Below are 26,732 nucleotides of genomic sequence, written 5' to 3' on the forward strand. Positions count from 1 at the left end.
AGGAAACCCACGCCAGTACGGGGAGAATATACAAACTCTGCACAGTAAGGGCCATGGTGGGAATCGAACCCATGACCTCTGTGAGGCAGTAATGCTAACCATTACACCCTCCGTATTGCCCCATGTCAACCATGCCTATAAATAGAAATTTATGATCATGATTTTCATTACTTTTTAGAAAAAATATAAAAATTTTATTTTGTTACTATATTTAATTTAGGTGACTAATTTATCTATATAGAAACCCATATAAATACTATGGGGGTATTCAAATGTTTACGTGTGCGCGTTTGTTTTTTTACTCTCTGAGATGGGCGGCATTGGTGTCCTCTATTCAAATGATTTTTTTTTATGTTTGGTCGCCTTAAACACGGGAAGAAGGCTTACTATCACACCAGTTATTTTCTCTTGTGGTTGTGTGCTGTGGCATAGGACAAGGAAGCAGATGGGTAGTGGGAGACTATGGTGGACGGGCAACAGTATTGGGAATCCAGTGGGAGGCAGCTGAGCGGAGATTTTGTGGGCACTCGGGGGGGGGGATATCTTCTGCCCAGCACAGCAGCCCTGTGCATTCAGTGGGAGTCAATGGGGGGGGGAGTACAGCTCCCGCATAGTGCAGCAGCCCTGGGCATTCAGCCGGGAGGAGGACAGATCCTCCACAGCACCCCTGGGTGTTCAGAGGGAAGCGTCTGCGGGCCATCACCTGAAAGGGCCATTGTTACAGTGGGACATGCCATGCAAATGCACAGGGCACCGCATGTCTCCTCCCATTGTGAAGACAATTCTTCCTCCAATCAAAAGCCCTGCTTGTGCAACTGCTGAGTAAGCAGGGCAACAATATTTATGTGTAGAGGAGGAGGGGCTGCTTCTTCTGCTGTAAACTTTGCCTCCTCCCTAGCTCCATCCCCTGCTGCCCATGTCTGTGCTAGGGAGGCATATCTGATAATAATAAAAAACATTGGTGGTTAGCATTTTCTCTGGGAAGTGCTCATTCTGCACACTGTACACACTGCAAGCTGAGCATGCTGCATCAAAGACCATGTTACACCACACAGCATCCAGTGTTGCTGGGTCTCTGCACATGAGCACAATTCAGTTGTGGGCAATTGATAAATTCTAGTGGGCTAAAGGATTTTCTGCACCCATGGGGAGGAGCAAGGCTGGGGGCTTGCTTCTTCACTATCCATGCCACCACTAGTTACCTTTAGTTACCAGGTGTTGAGCGAAGCAGAGAGAGTGTGCCCGAAGGGTGGCGGGCAAAACAAGCCCATGAGGGTCCATTTTGGGTCCTTGTTCCGACCTTGCTCCTCCTCTCTATGCCCCCTCTCTTCCCCTGTCATGTGACAAGGTCCCTTAGCCCACTTGAATTTAGACCTAACCTTCAGTTGTGCCCAAGTAACAGGTTCTTATTATGCATGTGTTATAGATGCCTAATGTGATGTATATAGGCCTTTATTCAGATCTGATCGCAGTACAAATTTGTTCTCAAAATGGGCAAAACCATGTGCAATGCAGGTGGGGCAGATGTAAAATGTGCAGAGAGAGTTACATTTGGGTGGGGTGTATTAAAACTGAAATCCTAATTGCAGTGTAAAAATAATGCAGCCAATATTTACCCTGTACAGAAACAAAATAACTCACCCAAATTTAACTCTCTCTGCATTTTTTACATCTGTCCCAACTGCAGTGCACATGGTTTTGCCCATTTTGAGAACAAATTTGTACTGCGATTAGATCTGAATAAAGGCCTATATATATATATATATATATATATATATATATATATATATATATATATATATATATATATATATATATACATATATATATATATATATATATTTCATATGTAACCTAGTAATTAAGGCTGAAAAAATACATTAGTCCATCGAGTTCAACCTTTCTAACTTGTAACTACTGACTTGACTTGAATAAGTCATATCTATAGGATTCCCTTAGTGGCCAAAAATACATCCAGTTTTGATTTAAATTCATTAACAGTAGTTACAGTAATCACCCCCACTGGCAATGAGTTCCAGAATTTTACTGCTCTAATGGTGAAGAATCGTCTTCTTAATTCAGTACGGAATTTCTTTTCCTCAAGCCTCAGTACATGCCCGCGTGTCCTAAGTATAGGCCTTTTAGTGAACAAATCATCGCCCAATCCTGTATTTGAACATGCTAATCATATCTCCTCTCAACCTCCATTTCTCCAGTGAAAACATATTCAGCCTGGTTAACCTATCTTATATATTCTAGTGATTCAAGACCTTTTACTAGCTTAGTTGCCCTTCTCTGTACCTGTTCCAATTTATTTATGTACTTTTAAGGTGCAGTGCCCAGAACTGAACACAATATTCTAAGTGTGGTCTCACCAATGCCTTGTAAAGAGGCACTATCACATTGTCATCCCTTGAATCCATACCCCTTTTAATGCATGCCAGTGTCCGGTTTGCTTTTGCTGCTGCACTTGAGCAGGGTGCACTATTACCCAATTTTTCATCTAGTGGAGAAACAAGAAAGAAAAGGATTGTCTCTTTGTTGGCGCACTTAAGTGAGCCAACAAAGAGACAATTTTTTTTCTTTCTTGTTTCTCCATTGTATATCATTATCCTTGGCAGCACCCTCAACAACGAATAACAACGAATAAATCATCTATATTTAAAAATTGGGGCCATCCTTGGGTACATTAAGTACCTACCTGTGCAAAAGTAATCTCCCTGTTCCCCTTTTCCCTCGAATACTCAATTTTTCATCTATGATGACCCCCAAGTCCTTCTCTACAGCAGAATTTCCTATATTAACTCCTTTTAGCCTAAAAGTAGCTTGGTCATTTTTGTTCCCATAACAAATTACTTTACATTACTTTCCTCCCACATTTCCAGTTTATTTAAGTCACTTTGTAGTGTTACCACATCCTCTCCTGAGTTAATTTCCTTTCTTAATTTCATGTCGTCTGCAAATATTGCAATTTTACTCACTATGTCACTTCCAATATCATTCATGAATAAATTAAACAAGGTGGGTCCCATTATTGAACCTTGTAGGACTCCACTTTGGACCTTACCCCAGCTGGAATGTATGCCATTTACCACCCCTCTCTGTCCCCGATTGTGCAACCAGTTTTTAATCCAATTACAAATTTTATATCCTACCCTTAAATTACCTAGTTTTATTAATAACCTTTTATGAGGAACCATGTCAAAAGCTTTAGCGAACTCAAGCAGTATTACATCAACAGATTTCCCCTAAGTCCAGCCCCCTACTGACTTCCTCATAGAAGCTAATTAATTTAGTCTGAAATGATCTAATTTTGACAAACCCATCCTGAGCCTTACTTATCACTTTTTCCTGTTCTTAGAAATTTTGGATACTATCTCTTATTATTCCCTCTAATATTTTTCCCACAATGGATGTAAGGCTGACCGAACTATAATTTTCAGGGTTAGTTTTGCTACCTTTCTTCCATATTGGTACTGCATTAGCTATGTGCCAGTTCATTGGTACCATCCCTGAGTTTATTGATTCCTCGAATATCAGATATAATGGTAGTGCTATGACAAAACTCAATTCTTTTAGTATCCTAGGGTGTATTTCATCCGTGCCAGGAGATTTGTTACTATTTAGGTTCTGTAATCTATTTTTGACTATTTCCTCACTCAAACATATAGTTTGGGAGCAAGCCAAAACCAGTTTGGGAGCAATCTGTGGGAGATCTTCTGAAGATTCTTCCCTTGTAAATACCGAAGCAAAAAATGTATTTAATAATTCCGCTTTTCTCTTTTCCTTTTATTACCAGGGTACCCTGCTTATTTTTAAGTGGGCCAATATTTTCCTTCCTTAACCATTTCCCTTTTATATAACTGTAGAATTTTGGGATTAGATTTGCTATCTGCCGCTATTTTACGCTCAGTCTCTAATTTAGCCATCTTGATTAAATATTTTGAATGCCCTGCTTTGGCTATTTCAAATTTGACTTTGCTGTTAAGCCACATAAATTTCCTTTTGACATTTGCTCTTTAATAGGAATACATTTATCAGTGCCCTCCAGCAGTATTTTTTTTAAAGTTTTCCACCTTTTAGTAGTATCCATACCTATAAATAATTCCTTCCAGTTTGTATACTTTAAGGACTTCACAAACTAACCAAAGTTTGCTTTTCTGAAATTGAAGGACCTAGTTGCTCCAATATAATTATCTTTGATAAAATTGAAATAAAATGTGATCATATTGTGATCACTGTTCCCCAATGTCTCCCTTATGGTTATGTTAGTAACAATGTCCCCGTTTTTGGTTATCAAGAGATCCAGGATATTGTTATTTCTGATTGGAATTTCAATAAATGGAAACAAATAGTGGTAATTTAGGGCATCTAATAAAACTTTTCCCTTAGAGATACTAGTTGACCTATCCTTCCAATTTATTTCTGTGTAGTTAAAGTCACCCATAATAATAATGTCCCCTAAGCTGGCCGCTTTTCCCACCTGTAGCAAGAGTTCTTTTTTCTCCTTCTTATTTATATTAAGTGTTTTATAACATGTTCCTACTATAAGTTTTTTAGCCCCTTTAATATTACCTGTGATTTCTACCCAAACTGATTCTACTGACTCCATTGTGTTCTCGTATATGTCTTTCCTTATGTATGGTTTTAAGGCTGGTTTAACATATAAACAAACTCCACCTCCCCTTCTACCTAATCTGTTTTTTCTAAAAAGACTATAACCTTCTATGTTAGCCTCCCACTCATGTGATTCATCCCACCAAGTTTTAGTAATACCTATGAGATCAAAATTTTCCTCCAAAACTAGGGTCTCTAGTTGTCCCTTTTTACCAGTTAAACTCCTGGTATTCAGATAAAGGCATTTCAGATCTCGTTTTTCCTTTGCCCTTGTCATGTTATCTGTTACAGTTGCAGAAGGTTCCTGAAACGATAAATCCGTATCATGGACAGTGCTGGGTCTTCCGCAGCCCCTCCCAATAATTTGTCCACCCGGTCCACGATATGACTGTACGCCTATCACGGTCCCGATAACAGATTGCCCTACCAACTTTCCTAATAACTATATCCCCTACCACCATCTGCCTTGGGCCCTTCCTCTCTGAATTACCCTCCCTGCCAGAGGGGATATTCCTCTTGTTGCTAGAGGAACCCTCTACTGCCAGCTCCCCCAGCTCCTCACTCTCAACCATAGTTTCTGCGTCCATTTGGGCGTATCTACTAGGGTTTGGTAGTTCAGAGCTTGCCTGATGCTTCCTCCATATTCTATTCCTCCTAGACCCCCTAACTGTTACCCAGCTGCCAATCCATTCTTCCTCGTTAGACTCAACCGTTGACCCCCCCTGGGTCCCCTGTTTCTCTAATGCAGCGACGGTAAGCTGCAAACTCTGCTCAAGGTTAGATATATCCCTCAGTGTTGCAATGTGATGCTCTAGAGCCTTGACTTTGGCTTCCAGAGCAATCACCTGCTTGCATCTGGTACAGACATATTCACCTTTGAACCCAATGGCCATCGGTCAATACATCTTACAAGATGCACACTGGTGGAGATTCTCAACCTTGTTCCCACTCGTTTTTACCAAGTTGTAGAAACTGCTATTAAACCACACCACTTAGTATTAAATAACAGTACAATAGTATAACAGAACAGTAATTAACAGTAATCAAACGAAAATATACTTATCTGTCCTGCAGTAAGGGCCTTATTCTAGTTCACTCTTTCTGACAAAATCCTTCTTAGATGGACAAAACCATGTGCACTGCAGGGGGGCAGATGTTAAATGTGCAGAGAGAATTAGATTTGGGTGAGTTGTTTTGTTTCTGTGCAGGGTAAATACTGACTGCTTTATTTTTACACTGCAATATAGATCTTACTTTGAAGTAAAATCCCACCCAAATATAACTCTCTCTGCACATGTTACATCTGTCCCACCTGCAGTGCACATGGTTTTTTCCATATAAGAAGGAATTTGTCAGAAAGAGTGAACCAGAATAAGGCCCTAAGTCTGCCCTCCTCACAGTGTCTGGCCACGCTGTCTGGTGCGAGATTGTGTGTCCGTCTTTATGTGAAGATTGCTATTGTACACTTTGTGGACCCATTAACAGGGCCCACAATGACATATGGTCATTAGGTCGCCACACATTGGGTCGACCACTGAAGTTCGACAGCCCTTAGATCAACACCTGAAATTTACCCTGTGGGGGGAATTTGTGACTATACTCTATAGGGGGGATATGTGCCTATACTCTGTTGTATTTTTTAAGTTTATCCTTAACCCCTTATAAAAAAAGAAAATCTCATTAAATAAACTTTTTTTTTTTTTTTTTAAATAACAACACTTTTATCACCACCCAACACCCAGGTGAATAAAAAGACAAGAAAATGAGCAAACTTAGACGACTATTAAAAGGTGTGAAACTTATCACTAAACATTTGAATAGGAAGCCCATTGAAAAAGACTTTGAGATAAAACCTGTCAATCGTAAAGACAAGGAAGAATTGAACATCACGACATATAAATGTTGTGAAAAAAGAAAGAATAGGCTTAAAAAAAGAGAACAAACCAACATTTGAATACCCCTTTTGAGTTAAATTCTAACATATTTTTAATTAATTAAAAAGGGAATTCAGCACAAATATAATAGTGCATGGACATTAAATAGTGCAATAATTTACAGTTCAACTTAATATTGGCCGTGGAATGCACAGCAGCAACACCATGCGTTCCATTAGACACTTCCGGTTCTGTGGCGTGGAACACATTATGCCTTTAGCATAGCAGCAATCCTAACTAACCCATACTTGGTAGTATTCCCCACTAAGCGGCATATTCTTAGGATGGCCTCTGATTATTTTGGATATTGCTCGGTGTGCTGGAATGCATTTGTGTTCCACGTGAATCACGTCAACGCACATCTAACATCCCCCACCACCCACGTGACTTGGTGGACCGCCCATATATATATATATATATATATATATATATATATATATATATATTATTATTACTACACTTGGGTAGTATTATTATTGTTATTATTATTATTATTATTATTATTATTATCATTGTGGTGGAACGCATCTTGCGTTCCATATAGACTTCCTAATTGACTATAGAATTATAAGAAAAATGCAAAGAATATAACACAACTAGCTTCATTTTATTATTAAATTATTTTTTTACAACTAAAACTGTGGAATAAAAAGTATAAAACAAGTGAGGCACTGCCCACCTTTACCGACAAACTCACCAAATTCCCAGCGATATATACTGCAGTGCCTGAGTATAATGCCAGCATGAACCCCAGATCCTTTCCAACCATTTACCTCACCGTAAATTACTAGTAGCAGCCAGTACCTGGCTTCCTTCCTGTAGCTTTCCCACCTGTATATAAGGGACAGTAGCGGCCTGGACATTCCTGCATATTGCCTCCCGAGCTCCCGACCTTACCGTATGTACCTGGTGAATTGAATCACGATTTGGATTTATACTGCTGTCATATAGAACACGTCACAACAGGTTTTTATTTCTGATCACGTAGTGATCGATGATGGATTAAGTTTAGCACTCAAAAGTGGCTTTTTGTAACTGATAACAATTAGATATAAAACCACAAAATCCCCACTTACAAAATATTGCCCCTTATCAATACTACCTATGTGTTGGAAATTCTGTTTGAAAAAAACTTTTTCAATGGGGCTAATTCAGTATGGATCGCTAATGTGACTTTGCAATGGTCTGCATGGAGAAAGTCGCCACCAAGACAGAAGAAATATCCATCATTAGTAAAATTGTGAGAGAATTGCAAGTAGGTCGCAAATTAGTATCCACTTGCAAAATCATACACAAAATCATCAAAAGGATTTTGCTGTCTGTACAAATGTGTGTAAGTCAGAGGCTTCAACTCAACTGAAACCGTTACAAAGTGGTCATTGCTGATGTCAGAGACCCTGCTCAAAAATGCCTGCTTTTTTTTTTACATATCCAGGAAATGGCAGGATACCACCCCCAGTGTCCTGTCAGTCAAACTACAATTAAGATTCATACGCTTTTTCTGTTGCTTATTACTATTGTGCATGTGCTATCCTAATGGAAGCATGCGCAGTCATTCATTAAGTGCTGGATTTGTAAATTCTCTAAATACATTAATTTAACATAGCAGATTTGGAAGCAACTGCTGATACTAAAAGATTTAATCATACATTTTTGTATCATGCTATATGAAGTGAATGAGTATACTCAGGGCTATTTTTCAGCAGGCTCCAGCAGGAACGGAGGCCCTTATTCTAGTTCACTCTTTCTGACAAAATCTTTCTTAGATGGACAAAACCATGGAGGTTATTCTGGTTGGTGCGTACATTTCCGAAATCTTTCGGAGCGGTCCGCACGCCACACTGTGCGGACATCGTCCGAAAAAACGCCCACCATACCTCTGCATACGGACGGACTCACACTAGAAGAACAGGGCGTGTTTACGGACGACATCCATGTCAGAACGGACGGGACCCTGGCCGTTTGCACCGATGCGGTGTATTTTCGCAAAAAACACCACTCTTATCTGAACTCCGAAATCGGTCACATGACACACTTATGCAATTAGGTAACCAATTAAGTAACCAAATGTGTGGTTTTATTGGTAAATGTACAAGTGACATGTATATTTATATTAGTGATAGTAAGTTCTGTCCATTGCTTGCAGTGTAAATGTGTGTCAAAACTGCAGCATATATTTGTGTGTTTAGTAATGGTCCATTTAAGCTGCAATGGTTCTAATTGAATGACAAGAGTGTAATTAATGAGTAATGAGTAAAGGAGTGGATTGTATCGTGTTCAGCTGACATTGGTTGCGGTGCGCCCGTACTGATTGGGCGTTCCGAATGCCTAGCGCATGACCGAGTGGTGTCCGCAAAGCAATACTTGCTTTTGAAGACCGCATGTTTCCTGCCTTTTTGTTCGTGTGCATTCGGTGTGCTGTCCGAATGCACGCGTACCAGAATGAGTGCACTCCCTCGTGTACGCCCATGTTTATTCCCAGTTTAGCCCACTTTGAAACTACGCCCCTGTGTAGTTCCGAATGATGCCCATAATACGCCCATATTTCACGAGTGAATGCGGTGCACATTTCTGTACGGCATTAGTGCGAACAAGTACGGAGACCATGCGTGGCACATGCGCATAGCGTTGCCCACGCATGCGCAGACGGCTAAAAAATGCCATCCGAAAGAGTGCGCAAAAGTACGCACAGACCAGAATAAGGCCCCATGTGCACTGCAGGTGAGGCAGGTGTTACTTGTGCAGAGATTAGATTTGGGTGGGGTTTTACTTCAAAGTGAGATCTATATTGCAGTGTAAAAATAAAGCAGTCAGTATTTACCCTGCACAGAAACAAAATGACTCACCCAAATCTAATTCTCTCTGCACATTTAAAATCTGCCCCCCCTGCAGTGCACATGGTTTTGTCCATCTAAGAAAGATTTTGTCAGAGTGAACTAGAATAAGGGCCTCAGTTCCTGCTGGAGCCTTCTGAAAAATAGCCCTGAGTATATTTGCTTAAGGTATGGTAGTCCAATATGTTTTTTAATGTGTTACAAATAAAATATAACGAAAAAAAAGGGATACATGGTGCTTAAGTCATCATGGATTGCTACATTGAGAAAAAGCTGTTTTTGTGATCAAATAGTTGTTGCCCAGAAAGAAAGAAAAAACGTCCATTGTAAAAATTTTGAAGGCATTCTTAAAACGTGATACATATGCAGATCAATTCACAAAAACTGGAACATTGAAGAGTAGTTTCTATCTGCGCCAATCAAAGGCTTACACAATTCTGCTAAAGCAACAGGCTGGAAGTGGTCATTGCTTATGTCAGAGACCCACCTAAAAAAATTCCTTTGTACGCATGCGTTTGGACAAATACACCCACGAAACTCATCTTTTTTATTGGCTTCCTGTCAATCAAAATGTGATTGCATTGAAGCAGAATGTGTATGCACAATTATTCACAAATTGCGAGTGCTGCATATGCGCAGTCATTTCATAATCGACCGGATTGCATTTTCTCAACGTAGCGATCCATACTAAATTAGGCACAATGTTTCTCTCTTATGGCATGAAAGATACCCCAGTACCCATCACACAGACTTTAGTCAATATATTCATGTAAGGAATTTGACCATATTAAATGTCATCTAATTAGATTCAGAATTTACACAGAATTAAATGAATAGCCAGTAGACTCAGTTTTAAAAATGTTATTGTTTATTTCCAACTTTAAATAACATAAATCACATAAGTTTTCACATTTTTCAGTTTTACTACACAAGTGAAAGATATATTTTAATCATGAATTTAGAGTATGCATGCCCTGCTCAGGATTACTTTCTCAGTTTTTGTGTAGCTGTGCAATATGCATGCTGTATATAAATAAATACTAATTAATAAATAAGCGGATGGGATCACAGGGCAGGCCCCTGGTCCTCTCAATTGCAAATTCAGCTTCTGGTGCTACATTACTGTACATTTTCTTATGGTATGAGTTTGCAAGTTTGAGTGTAAAACAAACACTGGTAAAATAGATTAGAATACCTTTGAAAACATATTATGAAAGTATTTAGATAGTCTGTATATGGGTCTGATTTAATTAGTGTTGAAACTTTGTGGAATGTTAAGGTGCGTACACACGGGAGAGATATATTGCTCAGTGTCTCCTTTTCATCAGCGACCAGAAATGGTTGCTGATGAGAAGGAACCTCTGCCGGCAGTGCCGCAGAGGTAATCAGCTGGTCGCAGGAGCAAGCTCCTGTGACCAGTGATTAGAATAGGGCTGAAAACGGGAGCGCGCACCCGGTGATTGATCGCCGGGGCACACTCCCATCACTGGCAATATGGTCGCCAGCGACCATATTCCAAGTGATTTTAGCCCCTATTGCCCCCGTGTGTACACAGCTTTAGGGTTGTAAAATACATTGCTCTATTTCTTGCACCATGTGTTACCTATGTACTATGATTTCTGCACACAGCAGCCCATCATAGAACACTAAAACAGGAGATTAGAGATAACGTGAGTCTCTCATTGTTTTATATTTAAAACTTTATTTTCGATTATTACAATTAGTTACATAGACACAGACAACACATTTATATTCCTGATCACAGTGCATACACCCAGAAATTAGGACTGCAATGAAATATTCTGTACACAAAGTAAATAGGTAACTAGATTAAATATGCAGGTGTTGGGCCAGATGCACTAAGCTTCAAAATTGATAAAATGGCTAGCTGTTTATCTCTATTTTATCACTTTTGAAGCGTATTTCATCTGGCCCATTACATGATAAAACAGCCAAACTAAAAATAAATCTTAATATATTGGGTACTTGTTTCCTAGCACGGCGCCCATCTGTATGCCTTAACTTTAAGGTAGTTAAGGCATACAATCAATGCGAGAGACCTTAGCTAGTTTTAGTTTTTCTTGTTCTTCCTCCATGTATCTCCAAAATTGTTACATTGAGACTCAGCGCCACAAAGTTACCCTAAAATGACTGTAATATTTTTGGAAATATATTGAGTGTTAAATCAGTGACATCAAATTAAAACAATATAAATAATAAGATGTTGGATGGATGTTTGCAGGTCTCAACAGACAAACCTTTGAGTACTTTTCCATAGAGTTGCATAGCTGAAGTCCAGTCACTTATTCCAGCAATTCTTTGAAATCTCAAAATCGTGTTTCTACATACAGTATGTAAATAAATAAATCATATCCTACTGTATAATTGAATAATTTAATCCAATCCATCTATCCTCTACACCTTTGCTTATAAAGGGAAGCAAAGATTTGAAATTCAATGTACAAGATGGTGAAAGGAGTGGGCATGGAGTCCATCACTCCTATCTTGCAGAATAGAGGGTGGAAGGAGCTGGTGTGAGCTGCAGGGAAAGCTCTGTGGTTAACATATGAATTGTACAAATTAGGACTACTATATAAGGGTGGTGTCAGAAGGAGTTTGCAATTCCCAGGACTATGTTTTTGTATATCTTCAGCTAAGACCCTTGATAGGTGTGCAGTTTGAATAGAGTCTGTCATCTCTTAACCACTTGGCACTGGCATGGTCGCATCAGATGTGACTATACCAGTCTGGGCATCTGATGCAACCAGTTAGAAACACCCACTGGGTGGCTGGTGAAATACAATGTTTCAGCAGCCACCAATCTCAGAGGGACCTCTACCAATCCTTTTGTATCCTTGGTCCCCCATCCAGTGTCAGAGAGGAGCAACCATCAGGGAAATATAAACTTCTGTAAGCAGCTCCGAACCTCCTAGTTTACTAAACTGATTTCTGCTTTATACTCTTATTTGTCAAATAATTCTCATATTATAATTCTTAGTTATGTTTTGGAGTATAAAGGGGTATTCAATCCGGGATTCCGACTGTTGGAATCACAGGTCGTTATCTTTTTCAGCCCGACTTTAACTTGACAGCCGGAATTCAATGTTCTGAGTGTCAGAAAGTGGGTATGTCAGTGAAAACAGATGCGGTTTGTCAAAAAACGAGTATGAATTCGACAATCTGTGCCCGTTTCCGACAAAAGAAATCCAACTTGTTTTAAAATTGGATCTGTTTTGTCCTAATCTGCTTTTAATGCTGTCGGAAATAGTCGTCGAGACTGAATACCCCCTAAAATGCAAAGGAAAATGAACATATAGGGTGAGATTTAATAGGATGAGAGATTCAAAAAGTGAGAGATTTGGGGTGGGATGTATTAACGCTTACCGCTCCGTAGACATCCATGTTTCGCGTCCGCAATGGCTTCGTGTTATGTATTAATCAAGTTTTGTTGTGTTGTTGAAAAATAAACTCAGCCGGCTTCTGTTCTCGCAGAGTTTCCGGCGCGGCAGATCCCCTCATTCATCTCTGTGTAGCTGAAGCGCCTGTGTGATGTACTAACACTCGCAGCGCTCAGCTTCGTGTGGTATTAATTTGCCTTGTGTTTCAGGCGTTATACACTGTTTTATCTCATGGGTTTTTTTTGTGTCACAAATATATTAAACAAGAAGGTACTTTTTTTTTTTTTTGATTTGTCTGAGTTAATAGGGGTGTCTTGTGGGCATCTCATTAGAATGTATTTTGCTGGATAGCTGTGGCTTAGGGTAATGAGGACAATGTGATGTTTGTATGGATTACTTGTTTGAGGTAATGCCAAATTGCAAAATGGGGTTTGGTTTGAAGCAGATTAAGGTGTTGTCATTGTTAAATTAGGGCAAGGGATGTTGTTAGGGTGAGGGGTGGTAGGGCTGAATTGATAGGCACGTGTGAGGGGTGGTAGGGCGGAGGTGATGGGCACAGTAGGTTTCTGAGGGGAGGTAGGGTGCTGGTGATGGGCACAGTAGGTGCTAGGGGTGAGGGGAGGTAGGGCGTTGGTGATGGGCACAGTAGGTTCTGAGGGGTGGTAGGGCGTTGGTGATGGGCAGAGTAGGTGGCGCCTGGGAGTGAGAGAAACCCACGCCGCGCAGCACACAGAAACAACTGCGCATGACAGGAGTAAACGTCATTGCGCATGCGCAAAAAAAAAATGCGTAAATATTCCGACGGATAGCAAAGTTAACGCGGACATGAAGATAGGAAAAAAAAATTGTACATAACGCGGAGATCTCCGCAAAAAGAGAGCGAAATCATCACGAAAAAAACAACTACACTTCACTACAGAAATGCGAGTAATAGTAAATCCCGCCCTTGGTGAGAAATCTCCAGTTTTTTTAAAGCGACAATCATGTCAACTTCAAAATCAAACTGGTTTTGCAGTGTAAATGATTGCTGCTTTAAAAAACATGGAGATTTCTTACCAAATCTATCACTTTCTGAATCTCTCATCCTATTAAATCTCACCCATAGTGTACACATATGATTACATTTTATTTTGCTCTTGTTAAGTACAGTTCTCAGTGTAAGACACACTTAATACTACATTCAAAGATATACTTACATACTGTAGCATCAAATTGTCTTTGGAAATTGTAATAAAAACAAAGTAGTTTTAATACATAATCCTACTAGCAAAAAAAGTGTCAACTTTCTTTTGACCTGTCTTTCTGGTTATAAACATAAACTGAAATTGCCCCATCTCCTAGTGTATATAGTATGTTCTTTTTGTAAAAATCAGCCAATATAAAAAGAAAAATATATATTATTCATGCGGTGCTATCAAATGAGTGAATGATTATATATGTTCAGTATAATGCACATTTTAAAATGCAGATTTCCCTCTGTACATTATTATATGTGCAGAGGTGTTTTTCTATGCCTAGATAATATTTTCTGGTTTATAAATACAGTATATTAACTGTCTGCTAGAATTAAATGAGCAAACACGCATAAAAATAGATCTCAGAGTCAGCTTCATGTCATTTTAAGATCTCTGTGGACAAATGGAATCCTTGAGAATGATTCACTGTGTCTGCTACTTGTCCCCAGGTTTCTCAAACATGAAGATGATCAGACTCTGCCACCATGCTGTTAAAATGATGCATGGGCCTACCAGCCTTCTGAAATGATCAAGTATTATTGCAGACTCTTAAAAGTTGGCCACTGAGATAATTTGGCTGGTGTTGGAGCAAGTAAGTACTATGACCCCCGTGGCTAAACTTTCATTGAATAAATATGGCATGCTGCTGCTTTTGTTCTCCCTGTATATAAAAGAGCAATTAATGTGTCAAAAAGAAAAATCACAAAGAGAACAAATTTTTTTCAATAAAAATGGTAATTCGACATTCACTTTGCCTTTTAGGGTTATTGTACATTTTATTCCTCTAAAACATACTGTACTGCATGTTTTTCATGATCATTTTATTATCACAATAGAATGATCATATAAAATGCTATGTTTTAAAATGCTTGAAATAAAGAAAATACAAGCCACTTACTGTTTGAAAGAGATCATTTCTTTTTCAGCTGCAGCTGTTGACCTAATAGGCATAATATGGATTAAAATGTGTTCTTATCTCTATGAACAGCTGTAGAAGGGAGTGCACATACATTATATATATATGAGTTAGTTGTCTACATTTTAATTGTACAAAATACTCATGACAAATTTTGTAGGTAAAAGTGGTTTTGTTGTTGGTACCAGATTTCATACTAGTGTCTGTGGCCAGATGTATCAAGCTTCAAAAAGTGATAAAGTGGAGAGCGATAAACTACCAGCCAATCAAATGCATTCTGTAACATGACAGTTAGGAGCTGGTTGGCTGGCTATAACTCTCCATTTTATGACTTTTGAAGATTCATACATCTGGCCCATGTTTACAGAAGTGACCTATCTAAGGAGATTTGGACCAGTAATTGTTAGGTTGAATTCTGCTATTGTATATACAGTATATCATAGTGTTATAAACTATACAGTTCCACTGGAACTAGTGCTTTGTACTGCATACATTGCCAGATTTTTATATTTCACTGGGAAAGAGAGGAGTGTGCTCACTGTGGGTCAGGCAGATCATAAGGGATGGTATAGAGCTGCTTACTTTTCCCAGTGGCAGAATACCAAGTATGCCATCTAAGCTCTGAAAAAACACTCTACTACTAGAAATTGCTTTCTGGACTGAATGGTCCAGAGACAGAGGTTTCAATATGAGGTGGGAGAATGTGTGTTTAGAAAACTTAACACTGTCTCCTATTGCTATATATATCTGCTTGTGTATTCGTCACTCTCCCCTAGACAGATACAACGTCCCACTGTCTTCCATAGTTGTATGTACACATACAGATGGAGCCGGTCTCTTCAATCTGGGGGCTGGTGGTCAAATCGACAGCCGCCGGAAGGGGATGCATGCTCATCCACTTCAAACGGAGCTCCCCGCTAGTTCCCGACGCTTCGCCGCCAGTCCCCGATGCTCGCCCCCACCTCGCCGCTCAGTAATTGGGTAAATGTGTGTGTGGGGTGCTCGTGCATTACAGTCAGATTGAGAGGCATCTTGCCAGCGGGGCAATCTGGTGAGCCCCAGCGCTGGCTGAGAGGCGCTCCATCTGTATATCACTGGTTGATGTATATCACTGGTTGGCAGCACTCACAGCAATAATGAGAAACTGACTTGGCTTTTAAATATTATATATATATTATTTTTTTTTCATTATGTTTAAGCTTTTCTGATCACTCATGTAATAATTTACTATGTGTATATATATATATATATATATATATATATATATGTATATATATATATATATATATATATATATATATGAGAAAAATATATTTAAACCAGAAAGCTTGTGTTATGAATAGTAACTCATACAGCACATATAATAAGACAGTACTTGTCAAGCCTGGTTCCCAAGACACAATTACAGTCCAATATTTAAGGATATCCATGTTTAAGCATAGGTCACATAGCTAGCACCTAAGTCACTGTGATTTAACAATCTACACTGAAGCACAGATATCTTTACATCCTGAACTGTTTTTCCTGAGTTCCAAGTTTGAGAGGCTATAGTCACTGTTTCCCAAACGTAAAACCTGATTGCATTCGCAAAATCGTAAAAATGCATTCAGCAGCATCTATTGGCAGTCATCTATATGTGAGTTTATACAAATGGCCTACTACTGTCCCTCTTTTCCCTGTGTACATTCATGTGGCCAAATGTGCAAGAACTAAGACACCCACTTTTAGTGTTGGTGCACACTGTAATGATATTAATAAGACTACTGTATAGTGTCCTTATACCATAACTTTGGTTGCAGCACTGATACTTGCACTAGCCCTATGGCAGGTGCAGTGTCTTCATCTTACCATGGCCGCCTTTTCTTGTGGCTGTGCTTCTCTGAAAATATTCGTTTGCAATGTCACAGCACCCATGACACTCCCATAATACACTAACTGTACAGCCCATTTTGCATTCACTAGTTAACAACCACCCACCCAGGTTATCCACCCCCTTTCTAATACCGTGTGAACCAAACGCAACAGCTCCATGTAAAGCATGAGGAGTAGGGGTTTTCATAAATGTTCATTTATGTGCAGTTACAAATAATGGCTCACTTACGTGAACACTGTCATTGAATCAGGCTCTTAGTCTTCAGGGAATCAATTAAAATGCATCTAGTAAGCCAGTAATAAATACACCTTTGCAATCCAGTCATACAACTATACATTCATCATTCTGCTTCCAGTGGGCCTTATTCTGGTTCATTCGCTCAGCCGTGTGCACCACAGACCCTTGCGAATCAAAGCCCGCCTTGCGAATGGTTAGCCCCCACCACCAATTCGCACACCGAATGCATATCCGGCTATGTCAGCTGTCTGCCCCCTGCACATGCGTCATGACTGCATTAGCATATGTACACCCCGAGTTTTAATGGGAACGCCAGGCATACACATATGTTAATGGCCCAGCAGCCCATGCCCCTCTCCACCCTCCGCTCGCAAGGCTGGGAGCATTCACTCAGCAACCAGACTTCTCGCTGCGCACGTGCAAAACATTGGTCCCCCTTCCGAATTTGCATCCAGCGAATGAACCAGAATAAGGCCCTGTATGTAGGATATCTGGAAACATGCATTGTTAAAGGTTAATGAGGACTGTTAGAGAAACACTACCATAGACCATCTATAGTGTTGAATATTAATACTGTATTTCAAATACTATCTATTATATAAAAATACTATATATTGTATTAGTAAACCATTGTATTCATACCTCATATGTATCAAGGGCTGGTGCTTCTTATGTTGCTCCTCCCGTATCCCAGACTTGTTGCATTCCTCCTATCATTGCTATAAGTTTTGTGAACCCGGCGTGTGTGTGTGTGTGTGTGTGTGAAGTCTGTGCAAGAAGGTGGAAACAGGTGAAGAGACAGAGAGCAATCCCTGGCCGGAAATCGAACCCGGGCTTCAGAAGAGAGAGCCGTATCCTGACCACTGGATCACCAGGGAGTTGGTATTGGAAGCTGAATGATGAATGTATAGTTGTATGACTGAATTGTACAGGTTATTAGTGTTCTATGGATGAGACAACATATGAATAGGACTGGACTGGATGGATACTGGATATGACTGGAGTACTGGACCAGGGGCTGGAAGGTGCACAGGTGCTGGTGGCTGGAAGGCGCACAGGAGCTGGTGGTGCACTGTCACAGGTATAGCTTGGAGCAGCTGGATAACCTAAACCAGGGAAAATATTTACAGGCGGCTCAGAAACCAAGAGGAAGCTTAGGTGAAACGGTCGTTGGCTAGTAATGACCACAGCTCCTCTGTTCATGTTCTGGTAAGGTGTAAAATATTGTTAAAATATCGAATGTTAAAACTGTATGTCTGTATATAGCAACTATGCATGTAGGCAGAGGGTAGAAGCACCTTGCACTCATCCTATCCAGAGCCGGCTGATGCACGGGGTACAGGCACGCTGCACTCTCCGAGCACACTGAAGGCTCACGGCACAGCCGGTAAGTACAGCTGTCAGAGCGGTTAGCAGTAGCTGCCAAAGTTCCATACTAACGGACAGAGAGCTGCTAAAGCTAATACCGACTGACACTGAGATAAAGCATCTGAGCGGGGATAATAGCCGACAATTCGAAAGCGGCTAAAATAACATGTATCTCTTAGCTCATGTGTACAGTCATTGATGAAACCTTATCTGGGGGTTGTTATTAATATAAACTGGACTGTGTGTAAAAAGTAAAAATTTAATCTTTAAGAAGATAGCAGAGATTGGATGATTCGCACTATCCATACACACTGTCCAACCAATTGGATGGCATAACAACCAAAGTGATAATATACACTGCTTTGCATAAAACAACCATATATGTGAACACTGCAATTTAAACCACAAATAAAGGATATTCTTTTCATTGGCAGTACAAAGATAGCAGTGCAAGCTCAAAGCGAGCAATACACAGAGACTGTTGGAGCGGGGACAAAAGCGGTAAAATTAAAAGCGGTTAATAAAAATTCCCTCAGCCAACACAGTTATGCCAAAGCTAATTTCTATGCTTTCATTATCCAACCAAAGACTGTGACTCAAAGCTGTACGAAAAATAGCAGGGATTGGATGATTGATAATATCCCTACACACAGTCCAATTATTGGATGATACGATACTTATAGGTGGTGATACACGTTGTTCTACACAAAGAGACACTGTTGGAGCAGGGACAATAAGCCTTGAAATACAAAACGGTTAATAAATTAAATTATATGTCCCTCAGCCAACGCAGTTCTGTGAAAACCAACTACTGTGTTCTTATCACTTAACTGAGGACTGTGAATAAAAGTTGCACAAAAAACAGCAGGGATTGGAGGATTGATAGTATCCCTACACACGGTCCTATAAGTGGATAAATATGATATTTATATGTGATAAAACACGTGGATTTACTACTCTACAAAAACCACCCATGCATAATAAATTAATATAATACAGAAAACTACAAATACATAGAGTTTTAACACATGAAAGTGTGATATAAACCTAATGGAAGGCTATTTAGCCTAAATGACATGAGTCATAAATAAAAGAAACTTTCTATTTGTTACAAATATAGAAAGTAACTATTGTCCCTGAGGAAATACTAAGAGACAAAATATCCATATAGGACAACTAAGAGAACATACAGGGAAAATTTAACCCTGCAAACATTAGACAGAGTTGAGCAGTGGTCATTTTTGTTTTAAATCTTATTTCTGCTCTTTATTTCCTTCTAAATATATTTTAATATTTCACCGATTTTATTGACAAAACAAATAAAGGTTAAATTTTATATACCATTTATTGACTTTCAGTGCACCTACAATATACTTCTTTTTCTTGTTTTTGTGATATGTCTGTAACCTACTCGGTAGCACCTCCAACTGCTAAATTGTGGGAACATTATCCCATATAAATACCAGCATTAGAGAGATAAGAAAGTCTCATTCTTAAAGAGACTGGTGCGGGTATCATCTTCCCTTCTTTTCTGGGCTCAGAAACCAAGCTGCGTGATTTGAGAAACTGACAGCCTTGGAGTTCCGGGTCTCTCTATACCTATTTGATGGGTGACTGAAGGCAGGTGATACAGAGAGACTCAGGTTGACACAGGATGGTCAGATGATCAGACCCTGTGATGTCAGTACTCCAGGTAGGCTTGAAGTGGAGAGAGGCCAAGTAGGCCGTAAAACACTGAAGCCTAACAACTACACTTGTACCCCTTGTACCTCCAGAGTTGGGGTCTTGGATTATGGAATGGTGACCATATTTGAAAAACCCCTCAGAACATTCAACCGTACTTCCACATCAAACAGCTTGCTGTGATTGCTGGTCCCGTATATGTCTGATGCATTATATACAATTCACTTTGTATGAGGCACACTATAGCTTGGTAAGTGGTAAGAAAGCATTTGTAAACATCCTTTTTATTTTTTTATATTTATTTAGCAATATATTTGTCTTATGCATTTTTTCAAATGAGTTCATTTACTGTATGAGTTACAAGAATTACAACTGCAGGAAGATACATCAACCTTTCTGTAAAAGCAAAATAAATTCTCTGTGTTTGAGTTCTATGGGCCTAATTCAGACTTGCAGTGCATATTTTTTCTCAAATGAGCAAAACCATGTGCACTGCAGTTGGGCCAGATGTAATGTGCAGAGAGAGTTAGATTTGGGTGGGGTATGTTCAAACTGAAATCTAAAGTGCAGTGTAAAACTAAAGCAGACAGTATTTTCCCTGCACAGAAAAAACAACCCATCCAAATCTAACTCTCTCTGTCTATGTTATATCTGTCCCACCTGGAGTGCACATATTTTTGCAAATTTTGAGAACAAATTTGTCTTGGAATCAAGTCTGAATTAGGCCATATGTACGAAGCAAACAGTTTGAATAAAGACTTGGGACAAAGAGACACATGGACTGGGATTTGTCATTTGTCCCAGCAAAAAACTTTCAATGAGTGCACAACTGTAATTTGTAGGGAACATGTCTTCCAACTGTCTCAGAACCTGGACAAAAGTTCTCTTATGCAGAATGACAATATAGACCACTGAAATTGGAACTATTCCACCACATCTACTTTTTTATTTTATTTTTAAATAAAGTAGGGCTTAACATTATTTTTTAAAACAAATTAAATATATCACCCTCCAACTTACCCCATCTTTGTAAACTCTTGGGCAGTTTTCTATTGCCTCTTGCTCTATCTTAAACATGAATGCTCCATAGTCTTTATACGGTACTTATGTAATATCTGGGCTCCCGTCTTTCTTATGAGACCGCGTCCCCTCGCGGGGCTCGCTGCGCTTGCCACGCTTCGGGCACGGTGGCTATATAAAATCAACTCCATGCATAGTTGGATAGTAGGGGTATGAAAAAATGGGGTGCATTTAACATGGGAGCCCAGATAATACATAAGTACCCTTTATACAGTATATCAGTAAGGGCAAGATGTACTTGAAAAGTGCTAAAATGTAGAGTGATAAGCCACCAACCAGTCAGCCACAAGCTGCCATGTTAGTCTGAATTTGTAAAGTGAAAGTTAGGAGCTTATTTGTTGGTGGTTTATCACTCTCCATTGTATCACTTTTGAAGTCTTAGTACATCTGTTCCCCTTAAAGGGGTTATGTCCTTCTTTTTTGAGGATTCATAAAATAGCAGTAAAGTACTGTTTCGACTGTTTGCCCATGTACTGCTACCACCATCTCTAGAGGGTGAGAGCAACGCAACCTCCCCCCCCCCCACCCCAGCATAACTCAGTAGCCTATCACTGGCAGCATTAGGTTGACCGAAATACTGTATGTGACTGAGGAGTGAGACATTGCTGTACTTTGCAATGGAGGTAAGTTATGTTGATTACCAGCTGCATATTCATTAGTACAGTATGGCAGAATTTTTAAACAAAATATGCACCTGGTTTTTAATTTCAATAATAAATCAGGCCCATAGACTGCAATGTTAGGGTTTCTAAAGAAAGAAGGGAATATGTGAAAGAAAGAGGTGCACCTACTTTTAAGTAAGCATTGTTTTACTGTTGTTTTAACATTCCACGCAGTGAATCTGAGAATGAAGGCGTTTCTGTTTTCATTCAATAAATACAAGAAACATTTATTTGTTTACATTTCACTTATTAATCTTTCATCAGTTAGATATACATAACTGTTGATGAGAGATTACAACCACTATGAATAAATATACAGTAGGAGCTGGCTTTTGTGAACATTAATCAATTAAATTGTTTTAAATATAACAAAAAACTCACATTTTAGGTAATTGCTAGCTGAACGACTTACAGTTATCTTACCAAATTACCTGTTCATGCCCATTCTCCCTGACATAGTATCGGGGTCTTTGAAGAAGTACTAATTACACCAGATGTTTCACATTCATTGAAAACAAAGATACTTCAGCAAATTGAGATTGTGAAAACATGAAACTGCAAAGGTATAAATTTGATGGATCAGTGTGACTGGATTTTTCTGTCTCTCAGCAAAGAATTTGCTGGCATGTTTGTTTAATTAGATGCTATCCAATCAAGCAGTGTACAATAAAATGTACTTTTGGTTTTATCTAAAATACACAATTAGAGAATGTAGCCTACATTCACTGTACTTTTTCTTTAATCAGCATTTTTTTCTATTAAGGAAGATAGTTGCCAGTAAATTCTGCAAAGCTTATAGGGTGATGTATTGAAATCGTATATGAATTATTACTAATAAATGCAAATTTACATTTTGTGTTAACTTAAATGCTTTCTCATGAAACCTTGGAAATATATAACGAAATGTAACTGGTTTGGGGGCCTATTTATTCAAATAATATTTGTGTGATTTTCCCTATAACAGGTACAGTATTTTGGAGGGTTTTCAAGCAGATATCTTAAATATGTGCTGCAGTCCTTTCATTTCTGAGAGTAGAGAAAATGTGGGGGTTGTGAATCTGTCAGGTTTTCAAATAGATTCCATATAGTAGCATATGTTTTTTGTCCAAATCTCTTGTACACCTCTCTCCTGGGTGCACCCATACTGTAAGCTTCTTTTGCCTTCAATTTCACCTCTATGCTGATGACATGCAACTATATCTCTCTTCTCCTGATCTCTCCGGCTATGTCCTCTCTCGGGTATCCAGCTGCCTCTCTGCAATCTCCTCCTGAGCGCTCTCTGATGCTCGACATAGACCAAACCAAATCATCCAAAATCTCCACCACCTTAAATATCTCCATCACTGTGCACAGCACCATCACCCTCCCCTTATTCACTAAGTACACTGCTTGGCTGCCCCTCTTGATTCCCACCTCTTATGCCCCCCAAATCCAATCCCTGGTTGGAACCTGTTGGTTCCAGCTATGCAACATTGCTTGCATCAGGCCATTTCTCTACCAGAGTGCAACTAAACTCATTATCCACTCACTGGTCGTCTCATGGCTTGACTACTGCAACAGTCTTCTCAATGTCCTCTCACACTAGAAGTTCATTCCCCTCCAGTCTGTCACTTCTGCTGAGTCCCTTCAAAAAAAAATCTGCCATGGCTCTCATTACCCTACAGAGCCTTCTTCAAGCTCCTCACCTCCACCTACAAGGCCCTCTCTAACCACTACTCCCTACATTCTTAACTTTATTTCCCTACACATGCTTTCCCATCCCCTCTAATCAGTGACCATCTCCTCTACCCTTGTCACTGCACCCTAAGCATGTACCCAACATCTGCCCACGCTGCTGCCCTTCACTGGAATAAGCTCTGTCACTTTATTAGACTCTTGCATCTCTTGCAATGCTTTAAATGAGCACTGAAAACCCACCTGTTCATCAAAGCACACCGCACCTAGACCACACTCCCTACCTGCCGCCTCATGTTCTGGCCATCCCTACAATGCACACTTCCTGTCTACAGGCCTCCTTGACTGCAACTCATGTTGTCTCTCTGTCCCCCCCCCCCCTCCATCTAGACGGTAAGCTCCTTGGAGCAAGACCCTCTTCTCTTCTTTTCTCACAGTCCTCTTCTCTCGTATTTCAATTATAGCTCCCTCTTACTCAGTTACTGTCTATACTTGCATCTTTTCTAACTTTTAATTACACATCGCTTGCTATGACAATCTGCCCCTGGATAACTACTTTTCTTCCCTATTGTATTGTATTGTATACTGGGAATTGGGTACTTGTGTAATATCTGGGAGCCCGAGACGTGATGGGACCCGATTTTCATGCTTTTTAGTCGTTCCTTGTGCGATGCGACCTATTTTTACATTGTACCCAATGTTAAATGGCCCCCCAGACCCGATTTTTAATTGTGTACCCACCATGATGGTTAATTATTAGGTAAAATGCCCCCCCCCCCCCATTGTTAACGCAACGCCACGATAAACAACAACCCGAAGCGTGGCGAGCACAGCAAGCCTGCGAGGGGCGGCAGTACGCGTCCACCAACCTTTTCATACCCCCACTATCCACGTCGGCGTGGAGTTGATTTTATATAGTTTGGCGAGCCGGAAGTGTGGCGAGCGCCGCGAGGGGACGCATAATACAAGCGGGGATCACTGCGTTCGCCTCGGTGGCTCGCTGCACTTGCCACACTATATAAAATTAACTCCACGCCGACGTGGATAGTGGGGGTATGAAAAGGTCAAAGGACGCATACCGCCGCCCCTCGTGGGCTTGCTGCGCTCGCCATGCTTCGAGTTGGCGTTGATCGTGGGGTGTGGCGTTAACAATGGGGGGGGGGGCATTTTACATATTCATTACCCGTCAGGGTGGGTGTACAATTAAAAATCAGGTCGGGGGGGGGGGGGGGGCATTTAACATAGGAATCAGGCATCTGGGTGCCTGTACAATTAAAAATCGGGTCCAATCGCGTCGCATGTTACTGTAATGTTTAGTTCTGTGTACATTGTATTGTTCTAATGTGTGCCATGTAAGGCACTTCAACCACTTGTGGCACTTTATAAACAAATTGTAATATTAATATATCACAAATTCACCTGGAAAAGGTAATGCATGCATCTTCTGTGGACCCAAACCCTACAATATCATACCAAATCAGGTATGATAGTGTTACTCTACAACACTGCATCCAGCTCTTTACCAGGACAAGCTCTTAATGGAGTCCATTTCCTATTAAGTGCTTTTTAGTAAATCACATAAAAATATACATTTTCACTTTCAGAATTTACATTGAAAAATATTTATCTCATACATAAAAAATGTGGATTGTGATAAATACTGTATTCCTCTTAATAACAGTTTAAAGTGAATGTATCCTAAAACATTGCAATTGCTTTTAGCTAAATGCACAAATGATGATTCACTGGGAATATCAAACTTAGAATTTTAAATTTACTAGAGATACACTAAAATGTACTATATCGAATATTTTAATAAAAAAATAGCTAACATTGTGTTTTACTGACAACATACTCCACTAAATGAACTGGTTTTTTTTTATCTTTCACTATCCATATATGAATTTTAAAAGAAATATTAAGTGCAGTATTCAATCCCCCACCTCTATTTCTAAAGGAGGAAATAACGGCGGATGCCTATTCAATACTGTCTTTCCTGACAGCATTGAAGAGGCATCTTGGCAGAATTGACCCAACTTTAAAAGCAGTCCGCCTGTTTTGCTGAGTACGGCCTTGGTTTTTTGAGATCACGGCTGTATATTGACGATCCACGGCTGTTTACGCAGACCCCCCCCCCGTTTCATTGTACAGCAGGTGGGACATTGAATCCCACCTGCTGAAAACCAGGAGAACGGGTCAAGAATGGCTCAGGGTCACGACTGTTGGGATGTCCTGACAGTCATGACCCAGATTTGAATACACCCCTAAATATTTCCAACTTTTCTCAATACAGTACAATTTAAATTGATATGATTGAAAAGGGACAGATAAAAATAACCATGTACTTCTCTTAAAACAGGAAGCTTTTATGCAGTTTTGCTAATTAAAATATCCTTTACCCAGTTATCTCTTTAAGCTAACAGACCATCTAATAGACCATACAGTATACCATACCTCCCAAATTTGAAAGATTGAACAGAGGGACTCATGTCAACCAAGAAGCAGTAGGCTTCTGCTGAAATGGGTGTGGCTTTTTGGGGATGGTGCTCCCTTCAGACATGCCTCCCACTGACACAGCACCTGTTTACCGCTGCTCTGTCACACACCCCTACTGAGGGACACTGGGCCTTATTCTGGTTCACTCTTAGAGGCAAATTCCTTCTCAAGTGGACAAAACCATGTGCACTGCAGGTGGGGCAGATGTAACACGTGAAGAGAGAGTTAGATTTGTGTGAGTTATTTTGTTTCTGTGCAGAAAAAATACTGACTGCTTTATTTCTACACTACAATATAGATCTCACTTTGAAGAAACACCCCACCCAAATCTAATTCTATCTGCACATGTTATATGCCTGCAGTGCACATGGTTTTGTCCATTTGAGAAGGAATTTTCCTGTAAGAGTGAACTAGAATAAGGCCCACTGTTGCCTGCAGGCGGATGCTGTAAAGTCACCAAAAATTGTGACTGTCCTGGGAAAGTTGGTCCAGTTGGGAGGTACAGTATGCATAAACCAACACATACCAGAGGATGAGAGTGAGCCAAACTGCTCTTACAACAAAACACAATGCAATCACTTTGTCCTATGCATACTCATGAAACATTAAACCGTCAGAGATATTATGCCCAGTTTGGAGTAGGTAAACTAGTTAATCTCCAGTCCCTACCTCTCCTTTCTCTTGTGAACTGCTCTCCTATGCATTGGAGGTAGCCAATATGGGAA

At 39.9% G+C, this 26,732-nt stretch overlaps 1 protein-coding gene across 10 annotated transcripts in view; it reads left to right on the top strand.

Moving 5' to 3' along the window:
• Positions 1-26,732, top strand: part of TENM2 (teneurin transmembrane protein 2) — a 2,252,147-nt gene that overhangs the window by 328,094 nt on the left and 1,897,321 nt on the right. For 8 of the 10 annotated variants that reach the window (XM_083181867.1, XM_083181872.1, XM_083181875.1 and 5 more), the window contains exon 3: positions 14,468-14,610. The exons of the other annotated variants lie outside the window; for them this stretch is intronic. The gene's annotated coding sequence lies outside the window, so the exon portion shown is untranslated. The remainder of the gene's footprint in view (positions 1-14,467; positions 14,611-26,732) is intronic. 10 annotated transcript variants of the gene reach the window in all.

Source organism: Crinia signifera, chromosome 4 (genome assembly GCF_055691185.1).
Source record: "Crinia signifera chromosome 4, ASM5569118v1, whole genome shotgun sequence".
In the NCBI taxonomy this organism is placed as follows: domain Eukaryota; kingdom Metazoa; phylum Chordata; class Amphibia; order Anura; family Myobatrachidae; genus Crinia; species Crinia signifera.